The sequence below is a fragment of the Cupressus sempervirens genome, chromosome 2 (assembly GCF_028749045.1).
Source record: "Cupressus sempervirens isolate cs-2001-9-10 chromosome 2, ASM2874904v1, whole genome shotgun sequence".
Lineage (NCBI taxonomy): Eukaryota > Viridiplantae > Streptophyta > Pinopsida > Cupressales > Cupressaceae > Cupressus > Cupressus sempervirens.
In genome coordinates, this window is record NC_143119.1 from 574931068 (window position 1) to 574953583 (window position 22516).

Sequence of the window (22516 nt, forward strand, 5' to 3'; positions counted from 1 at the left end):
ATTTGTTACTTCTTTGATGAGTAATAATAGGACAAGCTACGATCTATCAATAATTTAAATAAATTTATTCTACATGATTATATATGATTGAATAAATTAAAAAATTCTAAAACAAATTTCAAGAAAAAAATAATCTATTTGAAATTTAACATTACTAAAATTAAAGTTTTATTAATTATTATTAACAAATTGAAGTTAAAAAATTTAATTTATTTGATATTAGTTACATGACAGATAAATCATTAAATAAAATAAACCTATTAGAATTTAGGTTGTTTTATAGTGGTTACTTGACTATTAAATTATATAAAAATAAAATTTGATATATAGGTATTATTTGTTGTGTTTATAATCAAGGTAAAATAGTTTCTTTCAAAATGCAATGGCTCATGACTAGGACCCCTACATAGCCAATCTAAAGCGTTGAGTGACCAATCTCAAGTCATCCAAAAGTTTATGGATATATATGTGCTCAAATGATAAACAAAAACTTGGAGCCTTCAAAAATTCTTAAAGAATTATAGGAGGTTGACTTGGGTAGATGTGACTTTATTTTGTTTGGTCTTAGTTTATTCTATTGTTTTATTTTTTATTCTAGATTACCTTTTTTTCCATTGTTAGGAATTTTTGTTGTAAAGGGTTTTTGGAACCCTTCAAAACTTGTTTGACCATAATTAAAAAATACCTTTTTGTTTCTCAAAATAATTAAGTTATAAAAAAAGTTTACTAATCATAAACACATAATCATAATTTGAATTCATTTAATTACTCTAACAAGAAACGATGATTATATTCATGGTTTATAACTGATCACTTTAAAATAATATTAGATCAAATAATGTATAGTATGATATCTTCATGTTACTCCATCAAAATACTAAAGATGTTTTAGTCCATCTAACAATGGACCTCACAAATTTCTAGTTTTGTTCATCATGTTATAGATTTTTCTTTAATTTTTTTCAAATGAAGCACAATGATCTAGTCTAGAGAGAAGGAATCTAACAACCATGTAGGCCATGTGGGAGTCTATAAGGAAGCTTTGCATGAGCAATTTCAATAAAGGTAGATCCATCTAAAACTACACCAAATCCATCACCATCTTTACTAGACACTATAGAGATCACCACTCCTACAACACAAATAGCTCAAATTAATATAAATTAAAAATTATTAATAGTTATATATATATATAAAATTAATTTGTGACTTTAGTTTGAATATTCTCACTATCATCTTCTACATTTTCTCTAGGATGACCTATAAAGAAGGGTTCAGAGGGGATGCTCCCTTCATCGTACCATAAATTTGTTAATTTCCCTTTCAAGTCAATCTACACAATTTATTGAAAAAAATCATCCACACATGGCCATGCTACCAATGTAAAGAGATAAAGGAAAAATGATCTAACCTTTGTGAGAGAATTAACATAATGACAAGGCTGCTTTGCTCCACATCCACATGCATAACAATGAATTTTTCCTATACATTTTGTATTAATAGTGCACATGTCTATCCCTCTCCTATGCTCTTTTGGAGGAACCACTATCTCCAATGTTCCCCTTGGACTACCATTGAGGGGTGTAGTAAAGCGTCCTATTCTATAATTTAGACAACATGAATTTACTTTTTTAGTTTGTATAATACCTTATTAAATATAAAAATAAAACAAAAAAACACTACTATCAAACTAACTACTAGATTATAGGAAAGGTGATTGTAATTTAAAAATCATCTTTGGTACCAACATAAAATATAATATTAAAAAAATGATGATGTAGTTTCCACAATACATAGTTATTATAAAAAATAAAATCACCTTGCATTTGGAAGAATATCATTTCCAGGAAATGATCTTAATTCTTGTAGGCTTAGCCTTTCCATTATTTCAGCACTTCCATAATATTCACAACAATCAACTATTATTGATATCATCTTGTCACTGTTCTCATCTTTTTCATCATAACCATTAATGAAGTGGAAATTCATAAATTAAGGAACCTCAACAGAAGCAACTTGTGATAGATTATTCAATTAGTACAATCTTTGATAATTTATTTGATGAACCTTTTATGAATATAGTGATTTGTATGATTGAATCATAAATGTACATACCATATGGACCCTGTTTCTTTAGAAATTACATGCATAAATGCTTTGGAATCTTGATGCCATTGTAAGATCTCCCCACTTAAAATATTGTTGGCATGATATTTCATCAACATTTTAGGAATAATTATGTAATTATTAGTTGTTGTAAATGGATGCATCCATCTTATAGAAGCACCACTGCTACAATTCACCTAAATTATTTGTATTGGAATATTATAACATGTGTTTATTTCAATTCAAGGTATTTATCATATTTTACTCAATGTGATCATTACAAAACCTATTTGAGATCTAGTTTTGATTCAACTTGGGTTTGAGAGAGGGTAAACTATATGAATACAATGGGTTCTTTAAAATAAAAATATGGAAAAGAAGTTGTAAAAATAGACTAAAAATAACTAAAATATGTCACTTTTTTAAGTAGAGAGTTTTTTTTCACCTTAAAAAACTTACATATTAAACTATAAGATGACACATGTTTATATTTAGAGAAATGGTCTTACTTTTCCAATCAAATTTCTTTTATTAGTTCCAGGAAGCATTCAGATAACATTATAACCAGGGTTAATAAAATTTGGAAGCAATGAAATAAATTCTCTATTGGACACAATAGGGTGTGCTGATTGATTGAAATCCTAAAAATAATTAAACCATATGTTTAAATTAGAAAATTTTAATGGTAAAATAAATAAGAATTATGAATATTTTATAATCTAAGAAAATAATAATATGCGTGTATGCTTATTATAAGGAAAATAATTCAAATTTAGAATCTATACATCCTTGAATATGACATATATACTAATGTTTACAATCTACTTGACTATAGGATCTACAACAAAAAAAATCAAAATATAAACTAATTATCCCTAGTTTGTTTGTGTACTTAAAGGGATCAATGGTTTCCAATGTGTTGGGGTTGATTTCTATACTTCCTTTCAAAGATTCAATCAAGCAAATGAATCTCCCATCACCTAACTTGCATGAAACAAATAATATTGTAAGTAAGTTTACAACTATATTTCTTAAAGTTGTGTAATATTTGTAACTTTCGTTCACCTCTAGTTTACACTATGTGTGATATTCTTGATCATCAACATTTCTTGAATACTACATGATTTCTTATTTTTAGATATTTATTTTATCTTAATGATGGATCATGTAACATGATATAAAAAATTAATGATGAAAATATCACACATAGTTTAAAGCACAAGCTAAATAAGAGCTATCATATTTATTTGTGCATCTACAATACCATTGAAGAAGAAGAATAACAACCTAGAAACTGATGTAATTGCATTATCTATGATTGCACTGCCAGTTACCACTCCCACCATGTTCTTAATAGATGACACTATATTTGATGGCTTTGGAGGTTTTGAAAATTCATGATAACAAACTTTATTGTTCTTCACAACATCTTTATAAGCTTTCGATTGTAATTGTGCATGCCCTGCACTCAAGCTTCCATCTTGTTGCCCCACTTTTCATCCTACACTGGAGTAGTAAAAGTGATTTCTTGTGCCTTAGTAATTTCCTAGGTGTGTTCAAGACTAGGTCTAAGCCCCCTTAGGTGGAAAGAGTCTTCATCAAATTTTTCATTTTCACCTTCTCTGCATTTCACAGTCGAGTGGTTTTTCCTTTATGTAGAGGGATTGTACAAATAGCTTAGTGCTTAATCCAATGGAGATTCACATTGCTCATACAAAGATCATTTATAGAGTTATATCTATTTGTGGTCCATCATTTTGTCATAAAATAGAAGCTTGTAGAAATCCAGACTTTGTCTTCTCCTCGGCGGGTTTTCAACCCATGAAGATGATTTCCTACAAAAAGAACCAAATGATTTAGTTATATCAAAAATAAGAAAATAATAAGGTGCTCTATGGAAAATTCATGTTCCTTTATGATTATCTACCTTCATCACAATTATCATATTGATACTAGGTAGAAAACTCAAAACTAACTTCTCCTTGGCAGATTTTCAACCCATGAAGTCAGTTTTCTACAAAAGGAAATTCTAAAGGAAAGGAAACAAAAGGTGGGTCCCTAATTATTTTTTGTACTCCTTTTGGACATCTCCAAACCCAGAAAATAATAGTCAAAAGGTAAAGTAAAGGGGAAGCCTAGGCGGAGAAATGAAAATTCTCTTCTCCTCGATAAGTTTCAACCCACAAGGACAATTCTCTAGATTTTTAAAGAAAATCAAGTTTGCAAGTGGATTGGATCGACTTCAAAGGGAAAGCAATTGTTCAACCTACAAAACCATTTTTCCTTAACCCTAGGTTTCATGATCGTCGATCGTCAATGAATTCTCAATATCCAATTGCTGCTAAACCTGGGCCCTCTCCCTATTTTGAAAAGGGCGAATCATCTCATCACCATCAGTAGCCTCAAGTTTCAAATTTTTTTTGGTAGGTTTATCTGTTGCCCAACAATCCTTCAATGACTTGTTCATTTCAGTGGCCTATTCCGAAGGTGCATCATAAATCTACATTTGCTCAAATGAATCATAATAGGATGAAGTTCAAAAAGTAGCCTATATTTGATATATGTCAAGGTGCCTCTCTTGGCCATTCTATTCAAATACATACTGTTCCAATCCAAAATGGCCTAGTTTTACAAAAGGTAGATTCCACAATAGATAGAGCCCCCCTCATACCAAGTAAGATCTGGAGGAAAAAAGATTAGGGTAAGATAGATCAAGGTCATCAGCAAGTCGCATATAAATCTATATTATAGGATAATAGTCAAGAGAAATCCTAGAATAATGTGGATCAAAATTTGGATCAAGATTTGCACTCATCCCTACAACAGGTGCATGTCACTTTTCCAAATCAAATGTTAGAAAATTCGGTGTCCTCTCTTCAGTAGAAAGCTCTCATAGGTAAGTTTTCCTCTGAATCGTTATCTTTTTTAAATATTAAAAATTGGGCTTTCAACCTTTGGTCTGGACTTATAGACATTTTTTTATCATGATTCTGAATCCAATTTCTTTATTGCCATCTTTAATTCGAGAGAAGATAGAGATGTTGTAAATAGGCAAAAGGGTTGGTTTTGTCAAGGTGTGGGATTATACTCCATGTTGTAGATACCAAATTTTAATCCCAAAGATATCAATATCCAATTTTTTCCATATTGGATTTCTTTTCCTTCTTTTCCATTGGAGTATTGTGATCTTGAGATATTGGAAATCATAGCTAACAAGCTACGAATTTTTTTGAAACATGATTTGATTCCGTATGAATGCCCTCACTTGGAAGTTAGGGTGTGTTTATTGAGTAGTAAGTCATTTCCTCAATCTATAGCTCTCATATCCAAATGGGGAAAATAGATACAATCAATTAAGGTGCAGGATTCTTTTGTGGTTCTAAAATTCCAAGATAATCTTGGTCATTTCAGCTATATGTGCCAAACTAGTCAAGATAATGTGTTACAAGTTTGTCCAGACCATTGCTCAAATCCTAAGGCTTGTTCTATGAAAAGTTTGATGAAGAATAGAAATATCTCTGACGTTGTTATCATGCAAAATATTCAGATTATCCTATAGATAACTCTATTTATGAAGAGAAAACAATTGCAGTTCAAGTTATGTCAGATTCATTCCTAGTCTTCCTCCATCAATTTCTTTGGCTATTTGTTTCTCTTAAGAATGTGTGCTGCAATGGTAAATTTCTCATGTTGGAATATGCTCCCTCTTCTCTATGGGATTCCTTTACAAGTGTGCGATCAAATTTGCACCCACTGAAAAATCCTCAACAATATGTAGTTGCAAAGTCTTTTAGCTTGATCACCTTTCAGAATAGAAGTTTTCCACTATCAATTTTAAAGTAGCCCATACGGTGTTTTTCCATTTATCCTTCTCCTATCATATTGAATTTTATTTGTGATCAAATTTTATCTGAGATTACTACCTCTATTATTTTTGATATTACAAAAGAAGAAGGCTTGCAGGATGAGGACTATAAATCACATGTGATTGATAATCTTCTTTGAGAATTTTAGTTTTGGAACAATTTGATTCCTAGTCAAATGCTTGACAAACCTACTATTATTAAACATTCTGACAATTAGATAGTTCTTAATAATTTTTCTCAGGATTTTGATGTAGGAATTATCAATTTAGTGTCTAGAGATTCCATGGGATTAGAGACCAATATTTATCAACTAGTGCAGAAATCTACGGTTTTGTCTACTCTATAGTCTCAGTCTCAAGATTCTCCCATGTAAGATAATTTTAAATTCCAGCCTTTATCTATTTTGCAGACTCCATCTACAATAAATCCTCTTACTAAAATACCAAAGGCTAGAGGTAGACAGAAGGGCTCCAAAATTAAGAAAGAAATTGTTGTAGGTATTCAAACTACATTGGACAATAGTTTTACTGTTGTTAGAAGATCGACAAGGAGAACTAGGTGTTCTCCTTGTCATCAATGAAGATCATCTCATGGAATGTTAGAGGCTTAAATGCCTTTGACAAAAGTCAAAGAATTAGACAAGTAATTGATTCTTTGCAGGTAGACATTATTTTATTACAAGAAACCAAGTTGACTCAAAATAATTTTGATAAAATCATTGCATATTGGAAAAAATGGAAAGCATATCATATGCAAGGTTTGGGTGCTTCTGGAGGCTTAGTAAATTTTTGGAATCCTCTCACAGTTAACTCTCAACTTCTTCGACAAGAAAGTAATTGGCAGTTGATCCAAATAACTGCATTTGATTTTTTTATATACTAATTAATGTATATGGTCCTGCATCAACCTTGGAGAAATCTTGTTTATGGGAGTCTATCACACTCTCCCTTCAATCGCAAAATCAGTAGCAAGTAGCTATTGGTGAGGATTTCAATGCTCTATTAGATCAATTAGAAAAAATTGGTGGAATTATCCCCCCATCTAAAACTCTTCAAGATTTTAATGCTTTCATGGATAATAACAATCTGATGGATGTTAAACCAAATAATGGAGTTTTTACCTTGACTAGTAAGAGATCTGGCTTTACAAATATTGCCGCTCATCTAGATAGATTTCTTTTATCTAAAGATTGGCAACTAAGTTGTTCAGATATTTCATCAAACATCTTTACTTTACCAAGATCTGATCATTTTCCTATTTCATTAAATCTCAATTGCAACAACAATTGTTCTGATCAATGCTTTCATTCTTCTTTCAAATTTGAAAGCATGTGGCTCAGACATACAAGTTTTTTACATAATATTCAACAATGGTGGAATGAAGTTCCATTAGAAGGATGAAAAATGCATCAGTTTGCAATGAAATTGAAATATATCAAATCTCAAATTCAAATTTGGAACCAAAAAGTTTTCAAAAATGTGTTTCATCAAAAGGTTATAGTCAAAGATAAGCTCGAAGAAGTTTACAACTAGATTATCCAAGAGGGCATGAATGAAGAAGCATATTCTCTTTAAAAGAATTTGTAGGGATAATGGGAGGAATTGTGTTCTAGAGAAGAGATGTACTAGAGACAAAAATCTTGAGAATTATGGCTTCAGGATGAGGATAGAAATACTAAGTTCTTTCACAATTCAGCCAAACAAAAAAGAACTAACAATATTATTTTTCATATCAAAGATACCTCTGGTACCCTCTTGACTAATGAAAATCTTATCAGGAATGAAGGCGTTAAATTTTTCAAGAATCTTCTTGCTCCTAATGTTTTCCCTTCCCCTACTGCATCGCATTGATGAACTCCTTAATTCCATTCCAACTGTGGTTTCAGAATGCTTACTATACAAGAAATTCTCAAAGTTGTCTTTTCTTTTCTGCTTGACAAAGCTCCTAGGCCAGATGGTTTTTTTGCACTATTTTATCAAAGTTGTTGGAATATAATTGGTTGGGATCTATGGGTGGATGTGGAAGAATCTAGAAGGTCTAAATCCATGCTGAAATATTTTAATACCACTAATATTTCTATCATTCCAAAATTGAGGGATCCCCAAACTTTTGCGGATTTTAGACCAATCTCCTTATGCAACTTATCCATTAAGATTATTACCAAAGCTATATATCTTAGGATTCAACATCTTATTCCATGTATTATTTCCCCAGAGCAAGGTGGATTTTTTTTGGGAAGGAAAACCATGGAAGGGGCTCTTGTGGCTCATGAATTTCTTCATTCTATTAACTTAAACAAGACTTCAAGTTTTGTCATAAAATTGGACATGATGAAAGCATATGCTAGAGTTTGTTGGAAATTCTTACTGCAAGTACTTGCAAAATTGGTGCAAATGGATTAAGGCTTGTATTTTGGGGGCTTGGTTTTTATTGATCATTAATGGGAAGCCTGAGGGTTCTTTTCCTTCTACTCAAGGGATTTGACAAGGGGACCCTTTATCTCCAGTTCTATTTATTATTATGGCTGAAGCTTTCAATAGGACCATCTCACATCAACACTTTCTCAATAAATGGAAAGGAGTTCTCACTCCAGGTACAAACATATCCATTACACATTCTCTTTTTACGGCTGATACTCTTTTGTTTGGCTTGTCAAATGTACAGGAAGCTCGGCAGATTTTATATACACTTGACCTATATTCAGTAGTGTCTAGTCGGATGGTTAATGCTCAGAAATCCAAGATTTACTTTTTCAATACTGTCAAATTGGTTTCTGATAAAGTTAAATAGGTCTTGGGTTTTTTAGAAGATTCCTTACCTTTAGTCTATTTGGGCATTCCTTTTTTCATGGGCTCAAACAAATCTTCGTATTGGTCTTCAGTTATTCAGCATATCCAGAGTTGAATTGCATCTTGGAAAGTTAGATGGTTGTCATTGGCAGGAAGAATCTTGTTGATTAAATTAGTTTTAGCTACTATCCCTAACTATTTTATTGCTGTCCTTAAGATTCCATCCAAAGTACTAGTTACAATTCAAAAATTGATCAAAGGTTTCCTCTGGTTGGGTAACCTGGATGATTCTCGAAAGATTCCACTTGTTTCTTTGCAAGATATGTCACACACTCCTAATGTCAGAGGGGCAAGAATCCATGATCTTTCATTCAGAAATGAGGCATTTGGTGGGAAATTAATTTGGCACATGTATTCTAAGTCTCAGTCCACCTGGTGTAATATTATGGAGCAAAAATATCTAGATAATAATGATCCTTCTAGAGTCTTTACAATCTCTAATCCTCCAAAAGGTTCAGTTGTTTGGGACTTTATGATAGCTTTGCACAAAATCATAGTTGACTATATTTCTTGGGAGGTCAACAATGGACTTATTATTAATTTTTGGAATGATTCCTATAATGGTCTAATTCCCTTATCTAAAAGTGGGATTTCTTTGAATATTATTCATGTTGCGGAAACCCATTGGGGGACCCAACTGAATCAATATGTGGAATATGTTTTTGAATTATCAAATAAAATAGTTTGGAAAGACCCAAATAAGTTGCCTCTTTCTTTTCAGGAAATTAACCAATTTCAAAATGTTCTGAATTCAAGATCAGTCTATTTCTTTGATGTCCAAGATCAAATTTTTTGGGCTCCAACTAAGGATGGTAAGTATTCAGTGAAAGAGGGATACAAAATTCTACAACAAAATGTTTTGAATAAACCTACATCCAGAGCTTTTTCATTTTGTTGGAATTTGATAGTTCTACCTAAAGCAGGTTGTTTTGCATGGCCGACATTAAAACATAGTATTTTAACTAGTGATAGACTGAATAGATTACAAATTGCTAAGCCTTTTAAATATGTTCTTTGTAAGGAATAGGATGAAACTGTGGATCATTTGTTTGTTTCTTGTTCATTTTCTTATCAATGTTGGTGCTTTATTTTGAGCAAGCTTAAGTACTCTACTCCCTTGGCTAACAATATTTGGGATCTATTTCAAGCCTAGCCAATTCTTTATCACAAATCATTGTTTGCAAACCTATAGAAATTTGTTCCAGCTTTGATAGTTTGGGCTATTTGGTGGGAAAGAAATAAGCACATTTTTTGAAAAGAATCCCTTCCATTAGAAATTGTCTTAAATGGTATTGAAAGATCTATCTCGGAAGTGACTAATTCTAGTTTGAAAAGGATTAAATTCAATACGATTGTGAATCATTGGGATTCACAACTTGTCTAGGAATGGAAACTATTATTTATTCCTAATGGGTGGAAAATTAGTACGTCACCAGCTCATATCTTATTCAAGAAGAAAAGTTGGAGACCTCCATCTTCTAGTTTTTGGAAGTTGAATTTTGATGGTGCTTCTAGAGGAAATCCCATTCCTTCAGGTGTTGGGGTTTGTATTCAAGATTCTTTTGGTAAGGTTGTAGCAATCAAAGTATCTCCTCTACCTATTGATACAAACAATATTGCTGAGGCTCATGCTTTGTTGGCTGGGATTTTATTAGCTAAACAAGGCTGTCTTAATAGGTTACATATTGAAGGGGATTCTTCAGCTATCATTGATGCTTGTATTCATAGAAGCATTATTTCCTGGAAACTAAAATATGTTCTCAATCAAATCTGGAGACTCCTTGACGAATGTTGGGAAGTTTTCCTTTCGCATACTTATCATGAAGCAAATAAAGTTGCAAATTTTTTTATCAAATTTGGGATGTGATGGGGTTAATGTCTCTACTTTTCATTCTCTACCTTTTATTGAGCAACATAAGGTTTTAAAAAATCTTATTCATGATGACATGGCAACAACTGATAGTAGTAATGTTTGAGATAAACAAGTTATCTTAAATTGTGGAGTATTTTTGTTTCATGTGCCAAGCTATGCATGATCCTTCAGGAGCTGAGCTCCTTAGTATTTTTCATTGTGAGTCAAGCTCAGTCAATTTTTCAGATGTTAAGCTCTTCAAGTTATAGGTACTGAATTATTCTGTAGTGCCGAGAGTATAGGATCCTTTTAGGTGTCGAGTATGCATTCTGACAACTAGTGCCGAGTTCTTTAGCTGTGCCAAGTTCTTTAGGCTTCACATGCCAAGTTCTTCAGTAGTGCCAAGTATACAGGATCCTTTTAGGTGCTGAGTTGGCAATCTGATAACTAGTGCCAAGTTCTTTAGTTGTACTGAGTTCTTTAGGCTTCAGATGCCAAGTTCTTTAGTAATGTCGAGTATATAGGATCCTTTCAGGTGTCAAGTTGGCATAAAAGTAATTAGTGTCAAGTTACTGAGTGCCGAGAAACTGAGTCTTTAATTTAGATGGCAAGTTCTTCAGCCTTTAGGTGCCGAGTTCTTCAGTAGTGCCGAATATATAGGATCCTTTCAGGTGCTGAGTTGGCAATCTGATATCTAGTGCCAAGCTCTTTAGCTATGTTGAGTTCTTTAGGCTTTAGGTACTGAGTTCTTCAGTACTGTCGAGTATACAGGATCCTTTCAGGTTCTGAGTAGGCATAAAACTAATTAGTGCTAAGTTACTGAGTGTCGAGAAATTGAGTCTTTAATTCAAATGCCAAGTTTTTTTAAGTGTCTCTGATGTCGAGTTATGCTTATTAGATGCCAAGTTACCCTATTTATAAGTTGGTGTCGTATGCAAATAAATTTAATGTCGGATACTTTTTTTCTGAGCATTTACACTGACATGACCTCAAAAGTACAATTTGTAGTATCCAAATCTTTTATTATCTGATGATATTCAATTTTGATATCATGTTGGTTGATTGCTTCATGTGAACAAATTCAAATATTTAAGGAGTAATGTTTGTAATACTATTTATAGGTAGGATTAGGACATCACTGGAGAGATTAAATGACAAGTTGCAATTTGATTATTTAATAAGACTCATCGCATCATCTCAAAAAATATTTGCAAATGCTAAATTAGGCAAATTCAGTCTGTTAGCTGAGATTATATTGAAATATGAATTCTGGGTGGGATATTGATTTGGCCTGTGCAACATGTCAAATGCAACATCATTTATTCATGCCAAAAAAAAATTGAATTTGGCTACAGCTGGCCTTAGATGAAGCTGTGCTTCCTAGGCATATAACAGATGAGGTGCTGAATCAAATGTTCACTATGAACTCACACTCAATCATTTCAGCCATTCGGTGCATCATTGGTGAGGAGCTTCTCTATCCTTCGGCACTTGTGTTTTTATATCCCTCCCAGGTCATATCTATTTTCCTCTCTAATGCCATGAATCTTCTACAATCTCTGGAGTTACTTCAAGGATTGGCTTGTAAGGTAATTCTGCCACATTTTTTACTGGATTATAAATTGGAGATGGCCATGCAGAAATATGATTTATGGAATGGTATGGCTTTAGTAGGTGGTTTGTTTTCAGATTTTCAAATCTTGCAAAAGAATGAATATTATATTGTTCTTGAGGCGATGAAGAATTCCATAGATACCTGCAATATCAATTATTTGAAATAATCTTTGCCTTTTGATCCAAGGTTTTTGGGTGAGAGGGTGGTGGAAAGAATCTTGTCAGTTGGAATGGCCATGATTAATTTGCAGTTAGATCCTAATGTTTCAACCCCCACTCAGTTGAATGCATTGGTAGTAACTCCACAACCATTGGAAAAAAATCTTTGGGATTCAATCGGTGTGCCTATCTTTGATTTACATTGGCTTGTACACAATTTAGTTTCATGATTTGGCTATGGAATTCTCTTTTTTTTGGTCTCTGGCTCTTCTATTCGTGTTCTTTTAGTTTGGGCAGAATTGTAAAGCAATGGTTCTTCTCGGCAATTATCTTTTTTCAATTGGAGGTTTCTCTTATGTTGTAGCTCTAAGTCTATTTGCTGCCAAACTTATTGTATATGTATTATGCAGAAGCTTAGAGTGGGTTATCTTAAGATGGGTGATAAACTTTTGTAATTATTTGATATTAATATATACATACATGTAAACTTTAGGGACGATGCTAGGTTTTCTTCACTGATGCTTTCCTAGTTGACCTCGTTGAATCAGATTAATAAATATTATAGTGGCTTGCCACGTTTGCTTTAAAAAAAAAGGTGGATTGGATCAACAATTTGTGTGCAAAACTTCTCAAGATGATGATAGGAAATATTCTAACTATTGCGAGAAAGAGTTATTAAGAAGAATTACACTCATCAAATATTTTCTCATGGAGTACTCTATTTGTAACTTCTCAAAACTTAAAGGGAAACAAGAAAGTAAGTATTGAAAGATAGAAAGTTACCATTGGGCCAACAAAACAGTGAAAAGAGATTGAGATATACATTAAAACCATGCATTTACCATTCTAATGGATCTCTTCTTCAATTCATTTATGTGGCACGAATTCTAAAGATCAACAGATGAATTGTAACTCCTATATAGATGGAAACATGAACAGTTACAAAAACTATCACTCTTTCTTGAACTATTATTCTGTTAATTTGCAAAAAATTTTCAAAAAGCCAGTATTTATGCATTTGCTATTCTTTTCTTTTTTTGGATTCAAAATTCATCCTCAAATAGAAATGGCAACTAGATTTGCAAGTTTTGACAGGTTAAACAGATTTAAGTCTTCACTGCAAAATTTCATGGATACTTCTCTTTGTTTCTATGATATGCAAGATTTTCATAATAGAGTGAGATCAAAGCCAATCCATCCCATTACTGAGAAGCTTCAAGGATTTAGGCTAGTTGAGGTGGTTTTTCAATTTTAGTCCAAGCTCCATAATTGATCTATGAATGCATAAATCATCACAACCTAGACACTAGACAAACTATATTGCTAGATGATATAGTGTTGATCTCCATTGATAGGAAAACTGTGGTGAATTGCCTTCGAGTTTTTGAATGGGAAGAATTTTTAGATTTGACATTTGGAGGAGTTATTTCCAAATTCTCTATGAAGAATATGATTTGGAGAAAAGAGATCATGCAATCATGGTTTTAAAAACCATGGAGCACCAAGAGTAAGGTTCCTAAGACTCTGCTTGGGACTAATCTCAAACCTGAGAATGCTGATATCATGGTCCTATTACATAGATTGAAAGGCGAGGTTGAAGCTTTAAAATTTTTTGAGCAATATTTCTTTTTGGTGCAAGTCATCTGCTCTAATACCTTATATATTGATTGGGCTAATAAGGTAAGCAAGATTCTGTCCAATGCTCTTAGTGTTGCAAAATTCTACAATGCATTCTACATGTCTTCATTCCCCATTTACATGTTAGCTTATTTACAATTATGGCTAGGCCTCCCAAGGGTGGAAAATTTTTCCAATGATGTGAAGTCTTATAAATTCTACCCATGTTTACAATTGGAAAATAGCTACGCAGAGCATATAAGAGTTAATGATGTATTCACCATGAGAATTTGCAAGGAGCTACAGGGATGTCCGAAGAGGAGATTTAGTCCTAAAGCCATGGCAACCATTAGCCAATTTGGGAATTATTTCATCTAGTTCTCATCCTTTTTATATTTGCATCTTGCAGCTTTTGATGGCTTTCCCTTGAAGTTGCCAAGATATCGTATTGATATGATTGTGTTGATCGAGATTGTGTGGCAAGCAATCCAAGTGAACGTGTTGAATGGGAGTTTGAAGAAGAAAGGGTAAAAGTTTCTTATGAAGGTGGGAGTTTTCAGTTGTGAGTCCCATTTTGATGAAAAGAACATGCTAAAGGTGTTAGAATCAAAATATAAATTGGAGATGTATGAGGTCTTAAGACCTATGTTTGATCCAAATGGATATGCAAGGGAGGTGTTATAGATTAGAAGTGTGATCAAACACATCACCACCATTGAAGACTACTAGGTTGATTGCAGGATGAGTTCAAGATCTGTGATTGGGCTTTCACCATACTTACAGTGGATCAAGTGAGGATGTATAAAGTTAATATCAATGTTGAGGGAGTAGAAGATGATGGACATAATATGTATAGTAACACCTATGGATAACAAAGCTAAGAAATACGCCTATCATCTCAAAACCTTATGAAGATGTTGGAGAAGAGCTAGAGATCATGATGGAAAAAATTATTAAAAGGACTAAGAAGTGGATCGAAGGGACCATAGCCAAAAGGAATCAAATTAAAAGCACATCTACTCAAGCTTCTCCAATAGCTATAGCGGCTTCCTCCTCTCAAGGTGGCACATCAGGTGTGACCTTGGCTATCACTCAAGGATCAGCTTAAGCATTAGGCAGAGGTGATCAACCTCTCAATAAGAATATTCCTTTGGCTAAAACTTGTCATGATGGCTCCCTCTTAGTGATTGGAACTCCAAAAGAAGCTAAGAAGAAGAAAGTAGATGATCTTAAAGATATTGTGGCTACTCCAGTCCCCTCACCTCATAGTATCCTAGTTCCATCTACAAGTGTTGCACTTCTCCAACCAAGTAGTCCTCAAGTGCAGGTAGTAGGTTTAGGAGATGGAGGAAGCAGTGATAGCAAATCCATTGAATCTAATGAGGCAATAAAGAAGACTTCAGAGTAAGAGAAAGACCAAGATTATTTGAAGCTCATTTCACAAGCCCCAAAGAATCCCTTCTCTTTGACTACAAAAGAAATCACTCTAGCCAAGAGAAATATGTTTAGCATAGATTCATCGTTGGAGGATACTGTAGATAGGAAGAGAAAAGGAAAGATGAAGGAGTCCCCAACAAGGATACCTTATCTCTTGCTATCTACTTTAGATCAACACTGAGTAAGGTTAAGAGGCAGAAGACCTTGTCCATCCTTGGACAAGACCCTAAAATATATTAGAGTAAATAATTATTTATTCTATCACTTAAGCTTACTTAGGTTAATGCATGTAGTTAATTTTTGTAGTGATGAGTTTTTGACAACATGGGAGTTCGTTCCCTTCTAGCATGTTCCACCTTTTTGTGGAAGTGTGCTTAGTTGTCAACCTTATTTTCCACCACTTTCCAATTTTTTCTACAAGCTTCCATAAGGCCTTTATATTTGAGCTCTCTCATTGTATCTCACATCACATTTTCATTGTAAATACATTTTCATTGTTTTGCAATATTTTCTCTCTCAAGTCCGTTTAGGGTTTTTCCAAGCTCCACCTCTTTCTTCTTTGGTTTCCCTTCAACAAATTATTTACATGTAGGTGATCTTCATGAGCTATGGAGTTAGATTTTATCAACTCCTACATGGTATCAGAGCCTCTCTGTTGCTTCTTCGTTGAAGAATTTTTGAAGCCGTGATTTGGAGACACAAACCCTAGTTTATTCGTGCATTTTTCTTCAATCTGGGAGAAGAGTACTTTTTAGAGCACTTTGGGCCCAAACAAATGCTGCCATTGGATCCAAAAGGTTGTTTACAGTCAAGATCCATATAAAATTTGTCCATTTCGGTGACATGCACTTCGGGAGGTAAAATTTTTTTGTTGCAGGGATGTCATAAGGTCGTACAGACATTTTGAATGAAAAAATTTAAAATTGGCTCACCGTTGGTTAGCCACTAGTGCACCACCATAGGACTACCATCACACAGCTTAGGTGTAGCTTGTAGTCAATCACAATCGATCGCACCGTCGCATGGTAACCCAAGCCTGGCTGTCATTGGTGGGCCACCTGTTCCCAAGCTCTACCGTAATTTTCTTGCTATTGTCAACACCTCTGCTAGTTCTTCTGCTCCATCGTTGCCCTTTAGCAACCCCCACTCCATCTCTGTACACTTAGCACTTGCATGGAGATATAATCAGCCTCCTAGTACATTCAACATCATTTGGATGGCGACACGTGGCGTGGGTACCACTTGGCACTTTACCATCTGGACACTACCACATCATCGTGTCTTCAGCTGTACCTGCCATGTGGCACTGCCACATGGCCCTTTTTGGTTGTGATGATCCTTGGGCTGTCAAATTTAAGCTAGTGGTTTATTGACATCAGCATGATGTCATCCTACATCAGCACCCTTGCCAGGCTCTCTAGGGTCATTTTGACCTACTTATATTTTTTTGCCATATCTTGAGCATACAGAGGTATTTTTCTGATCGGAAAGAAGTGACAAAATGCTAGTTCCAAGACAAAGACATTGGTGTAGGTATTTTTAAGCTTTGATGTAGTTTTCTTGCTCATTTTTGTAGTTGAAGTCTAAAGTTCTATTTTTGACTCTGGCATGCATATCTTTTGTGTCCCATATCCATTTTTTGAAAACATTATATTTTTGGAAAGATGGTTATGTCATCTTTTTAGAAATGTTGTATTTTTCCTTAGATTCTAGCCCATTCTCTTTCTATCATGTTTTTGGCATTTTTGCTCTATAGTGGATATCTTGAGTGTTTTAAGTTCAAAGATCATTTTTAGGGAATGAGATCTTTTATTTTGGGTTGTACTATCTTTTGTATCATCTTTTTTCCTTTTTTGATCATTATAGACATCATTTATAAGCACTTTTATGTATACACACTAAGATAAAGTGCCACTCTTGCATTTTGGGTTCATGAATGTTGTTTTGAGACAGTTGCACTTGCACTATTTTTATAAAGCACCATGGGGGGATAGTTGTTGCCATTTTTGTGCCCTTTTCCTTTGCCAAGTGAATGTCCCTTCCATGACATTAGCCCCATGCAGAGTCAATGTGACCATGTCTTTATAGGTGTTTGTACCTCTTCCACTCTCTTGTCATTCTTAGTTATGTTTCCAGAGGATTTTGGCCCACCTTCTCAGTTGCTTGTTATCTCACCCTGTCTACATTAAGGGGGGGTTATGTTGTTGTTCTAATGAATCCTTGGTTTGATGGTTCGATAGTGTGAGCTATGTATTCAGTGGTTGATCTTATATAGAGGTGATTGCAGTGGCTAGCTACCTATGCATTTCGGTGAGATGGATCATCTACTGTATAGACACGCTCAGTTCATGCCTTCTTCTTCCATGGAGGTTTTTCATATCAACAGTTTCTTTCTGATGGCAGATTTTGTGGCTGCTTCATGTTTCACTGATGCTCTTCATGATCACTCTTTGTTCCTATTTTAGGGGACATTCTCCTAGTTGGAGGCTTCTTCAGTCTATCACTAGGTTACCTCTTTTTGGGGGAGGGTTTTTTCCACGTGGTTTTCTCTCTTTCCCCATTTTTAGAGGTTGCATTTCTTTGCATTGTACATGGGTACCTAACATGACCTTATTTTCGGGATGCATTCTACATTTCATCTTAGTTTTGTGAGCTTAAGACATTCCCCTAAGTTGCACTTAAGGGGGGGTGTTAGAGTAAATAATTATTTATTCTATTACTTAAGCTTACTTAGGTTAATGCATGTAGTTGATTGTTGTAGTGATGAGTTTTTGACAACATAGGAGTTTGTTCCCTTCTAGAATGTTCCACCTTCTTGTGGAAGCGTGCTTAGTTGTCAACCTTATCTTCTACCACTTTCCAACTTGTTCTACAAGCTTCCATGAGGCATTTATATTTGGGCTCTCTCATTGTATCTCACATCACATTTTCATTGTAAATACATTTTCATTGTTTTGCAATATTTTCTCTCTCAAGTCCATTTAGGGTTTTTCCAAGCTCCACCTTTTCCTTCCTTAGTTTTCTTTTGATAGATTATTTGCATGTAGATGATCTTGGTGAGCTATGTAGTTGGATTTTATCAACTCCTACAAAATAGGGCACCTCACAATGAAGATAGAAAAGCCTACTAAAGAGGGAAGAATTGAGGACATGACTATAGATGATTTTACCTTACATTTGGTGGATCTGGAGGAAGCCACGCACAACACCAAAGTGGGCTTGTGGAAGTCAACAAATGAAGTGATTGAAGGATAGTTGGAGAGCCTTAAGTTGTCAAAGGTCTAGATGAAGGTAGAAATACAAGAATTGAATGACTTCATCAGGCAATTGGTCACCCTGTTGGCAAGCATCTCCAAAATGCCTATTACTAAAGATCCCATTGTTGTAGATATTCAGGCACTCATCTCTCAACTCCAAGAAGATAAACATTTTGGGTAGATCGGTAGAGAGTGGAGCGAGAAACTCAAGTTGGAGGGACTCTCCATTATAGAGAAAATTGGTAATGCTATACTGAGGCTAGAAACAAAGAAGGATAATATTTCATCAAATAGAGCCACTTTGGCCATGGAGAGAACAAAGAGCAAGGATTGTGTCTCTCTGTTGAAGATGATTACTCATATGAAGATTAAAGAGGCTATAGAAGCAAAGATCCTCCCTAAAGGAGATGAGACTTTATTTGAATGGCTTTAGAGCATGTAGTTCAAGTCTAAAATGATCTTAGCAGTAGAAAAAGGGCTTAAGGAAAATAAGGCTAAAGTGAAAAAGGATCAAGATAGAGATTAAAAACTCCTGAGAGGTCTACATAGAAATTTTTAGACTAGTGGACAAGGAAAGGGAATAATTGGAGTAGTTGTCATGTAATCAAACTTCTCCAATTACATAGATAGTCCAACAAGGATATCTTCCAGTCACTAGAATATAATTTCCAAACTCCAAAAACTTGGTGGTTGTGTACACATGCCCATGGAGGAAATACAAGATCATTTGAGTGTTGTCAAGGATTTGGCCAGAGAGCATTCTAGATGGCTTTTGAGGTATATGAATGTACATGTTCATAGGCATGAAGAATTAATTCCAATCATTGTAGCCACGTAGGCCTATAGGACAAAAGCATAAAAGAAAAAGAAGGCAAAGTGATTCATATTCTGTCCCTTTCCATATTTTGATGTAATCATTGTAATCAAAAAATTGGCTCCTTGTCATTTGCCATTTTTGAGAAGATGAACTAATTAAACTTCTTTTGTAATGGTCATGTCGAAGTCCTATATGTATTGGAATCAAAGATTAATAAAAGGTTAGCTAATTTTTGGTGTGAAATACTTGATGTTGCAAAGTCAATTGAATGGTATTTTGTGTCAATTATTTGAACTGTTCCATTATGTTAGTTGTTAATTGTTTGTTTTCTCTTTTATTTGAATTAAAACAAGGAACAAAAAGAGCTTCATTCCCCTGTTTTGAGGTAGTGAACTGAATATGATAAGTATTTTCATCATAGGTTCAAGAGAGATCCCTTAGATGTTTCCTTCTAGTTAATCTTTCTTTCTCCATATTTAGTTTCTCACCGAATCAGTAAGTATTAGTTAGTATGCAATATTGAATCTTCAAGCCTTATGAATTCATAAGATGTGTGAGTTCATAAACTTAATTAATCTTCTAAAATATTTTCTTGCTTGAGTTAGATCCTATATAGGTTTGGCTCAATTTACCTCTCTTGTTCTTAGGTCAAGAACATACCCCTCTTTAGATTTAGGAACAAACACAATTCATTGCAAATTTGCAATAAGGAGTTGTAGCTAATAATTTAGAGAAAAGTTAGTCTTTTTAGAAGCAAATTTCCAACTGTTGTAACCAGATATTATTCATAAAATTTGGACACCTAAGAGTTAAATTAAAAAGAATAATCTGTTTCCCAACACATCCTTAAAGTAAAGATGAACTAAAGTTGCATATCTTATCACAAGAAAAGAAACAAAATGCATTATTAGATATCATATATTAAAGGAATAACTCAATTTTGTGAAAAATAAGATTAACCACAACTTAAAAGAAAAACTTCAAAAATTTCAAAACATGATGAAATTAATATCAAAATATATTATTAATAGATAAAAATAGACAATAAGATACCTGTCAAAAAAGCTCTTGGAATCTTCATCACCTATGTCAAACACTCCTGGTCCATTTTATATGTATGTACTGTTCTACACCCAAACCATGTAGATTTTCTTCATGAATAATACATTGATTTTTCATACCTCATTACTTCACAAGTTTAAGAACTAGGAACATGCTTGACAAATATGAAATTCATTACTAAAATGATTAGAATTTTTTTTAGTTATAGTCGATGCTTAAATTATAATTTAGTGGGTTTAACAAATTAAAAGCCCACTAAAATCATGCAATAAGCCAACAGCCACCTATTTTTTGAAAAAGAAAAGAAAAGAAAAGTAATTAGATCAATTATTCAATTTAATTGATACCAATAGTGTGTGATTATTAGAACATTTGTACATTAGATATTGAATCAATTATGTAGAGGTAACAAAGAATAGGGCAATAGAAAATATATTTCAAACAATATATCTAATTATTATTTTTAAATTATAAACAAGTAAGTCACATAGAAAAATAAGCAAACATAATTATTCTTAAAGTAGGTAAAATTAACTAGGCCACCCTAGAACATCACATACTAAGAAAGAATAGAAATTTGGAAAAAGTAAATCAACTTTAATTATTTGACACTTTTAAGAATCAAACCTTAATATATGATATCATTAGAATTAAAATGCAAATATCATAATAACTCACTCACCAGCCAATCTGGAATTTGGCCTTCAATTTGGAGCTTGCCCTCCCAACGCTCTTGCTTGACGCTCTCCCACGTCGAATGCTTTGGGTACTTCACGACCCTTTCTCTGTCTATTGACGGAGTCTCCTCTGTGGCAGCCATTTTCATGGACTATCTTTCTCGCTTCACAAAACCAGTGGAGCCGCCATGATTACAAATGTTGGCAGTGCCGTTGTTCCTCATTGCCGTCAAATGAGGGTGAACTTTTGTTCACTGAGATGGGAATACCTATCAAAGCCATTTTGTTAATAAGCTTGGCAGAAGATGAGTTAATATGAATGAGAATGTATTTTCGATGAGATTAAATAGAATGTATGAGTGGAGAATATTATTGCCAAAGGAGAAGGTAAAAGCCAAAAGTGGATGAGTTTGGAGTTATATCCAGAGAAGCCATTTTCAATCTCCAACTCAGCGAGAGAGCTTAAATAGGTTAAACTCTGTACGATATTTTGGAATATTAACATTTGTGGAAATTTGGGTTATTGATGGAAAGCTATTAATGCTAAAGATTCGCTTGCTTGAAAATTAGATATATTGGCTGAAGGATCATGATCTCGCTTTGTAGATTGAAGGAACATGACTTTAAATATAATACTTGTTACGATAATAGTATTTAATGGATGTCGATTGTATGGTTGGTGAAATTTTGGAATATTCAGTAGAGCCATTTTCAGTCTCCACCTCATTCAACAAGGGTTAAATATCATGCATGTTGGGTTAAATATCATATATCAAGGGTTGATTTTTAGACTAGAAGTAAATTTTTAAAGCTTAATTCAAGTAAAGAATAGTGATTAATAAATAAGATTTGGAAGAGCTTGATTTTACATATGTAAAATTTAATGCATATAGATTGAAGAAGCATGTTTTCACCAATGCATAATTGAAAGTGTGTGGATTAAAGGAGCATGACTAATAGATGTGGGTTCAAACGAACATGATTTGATTATGCAAAATTTAATGGGCATGGATCGAAGGGACATGATTAATACATGTGGATCAAATGAGCATGACTTCATCTATGAAAAATTTAATGGATGTATATTGAAAGAGCATGAATTCACTTATGTAGAAAAAGTGGTATATATATCTAAGATATATAGCCTCTATATAATAAGCTCACGTATCTCATTCATATTTTATGTTTCACACTATTTTGTAT

The 22516-nt window shown here is 33.7% G+C and overlaps 1 pseudogene; it reads right to left on the minus strand.

Moving 5' to 3' along the window:
• Nucleotides 1-986: 986 nt before the first annotated feature.
• LOC149574735 (carotenoid cleavage dioxygenase 8 homolog B, chloroplastic-like) lies at nt 987-21595 on the minus strand (annotated as a pseudogene).
• Between the last annotated feature and the right edge of the window lie 921 nt (nt 21596-22516).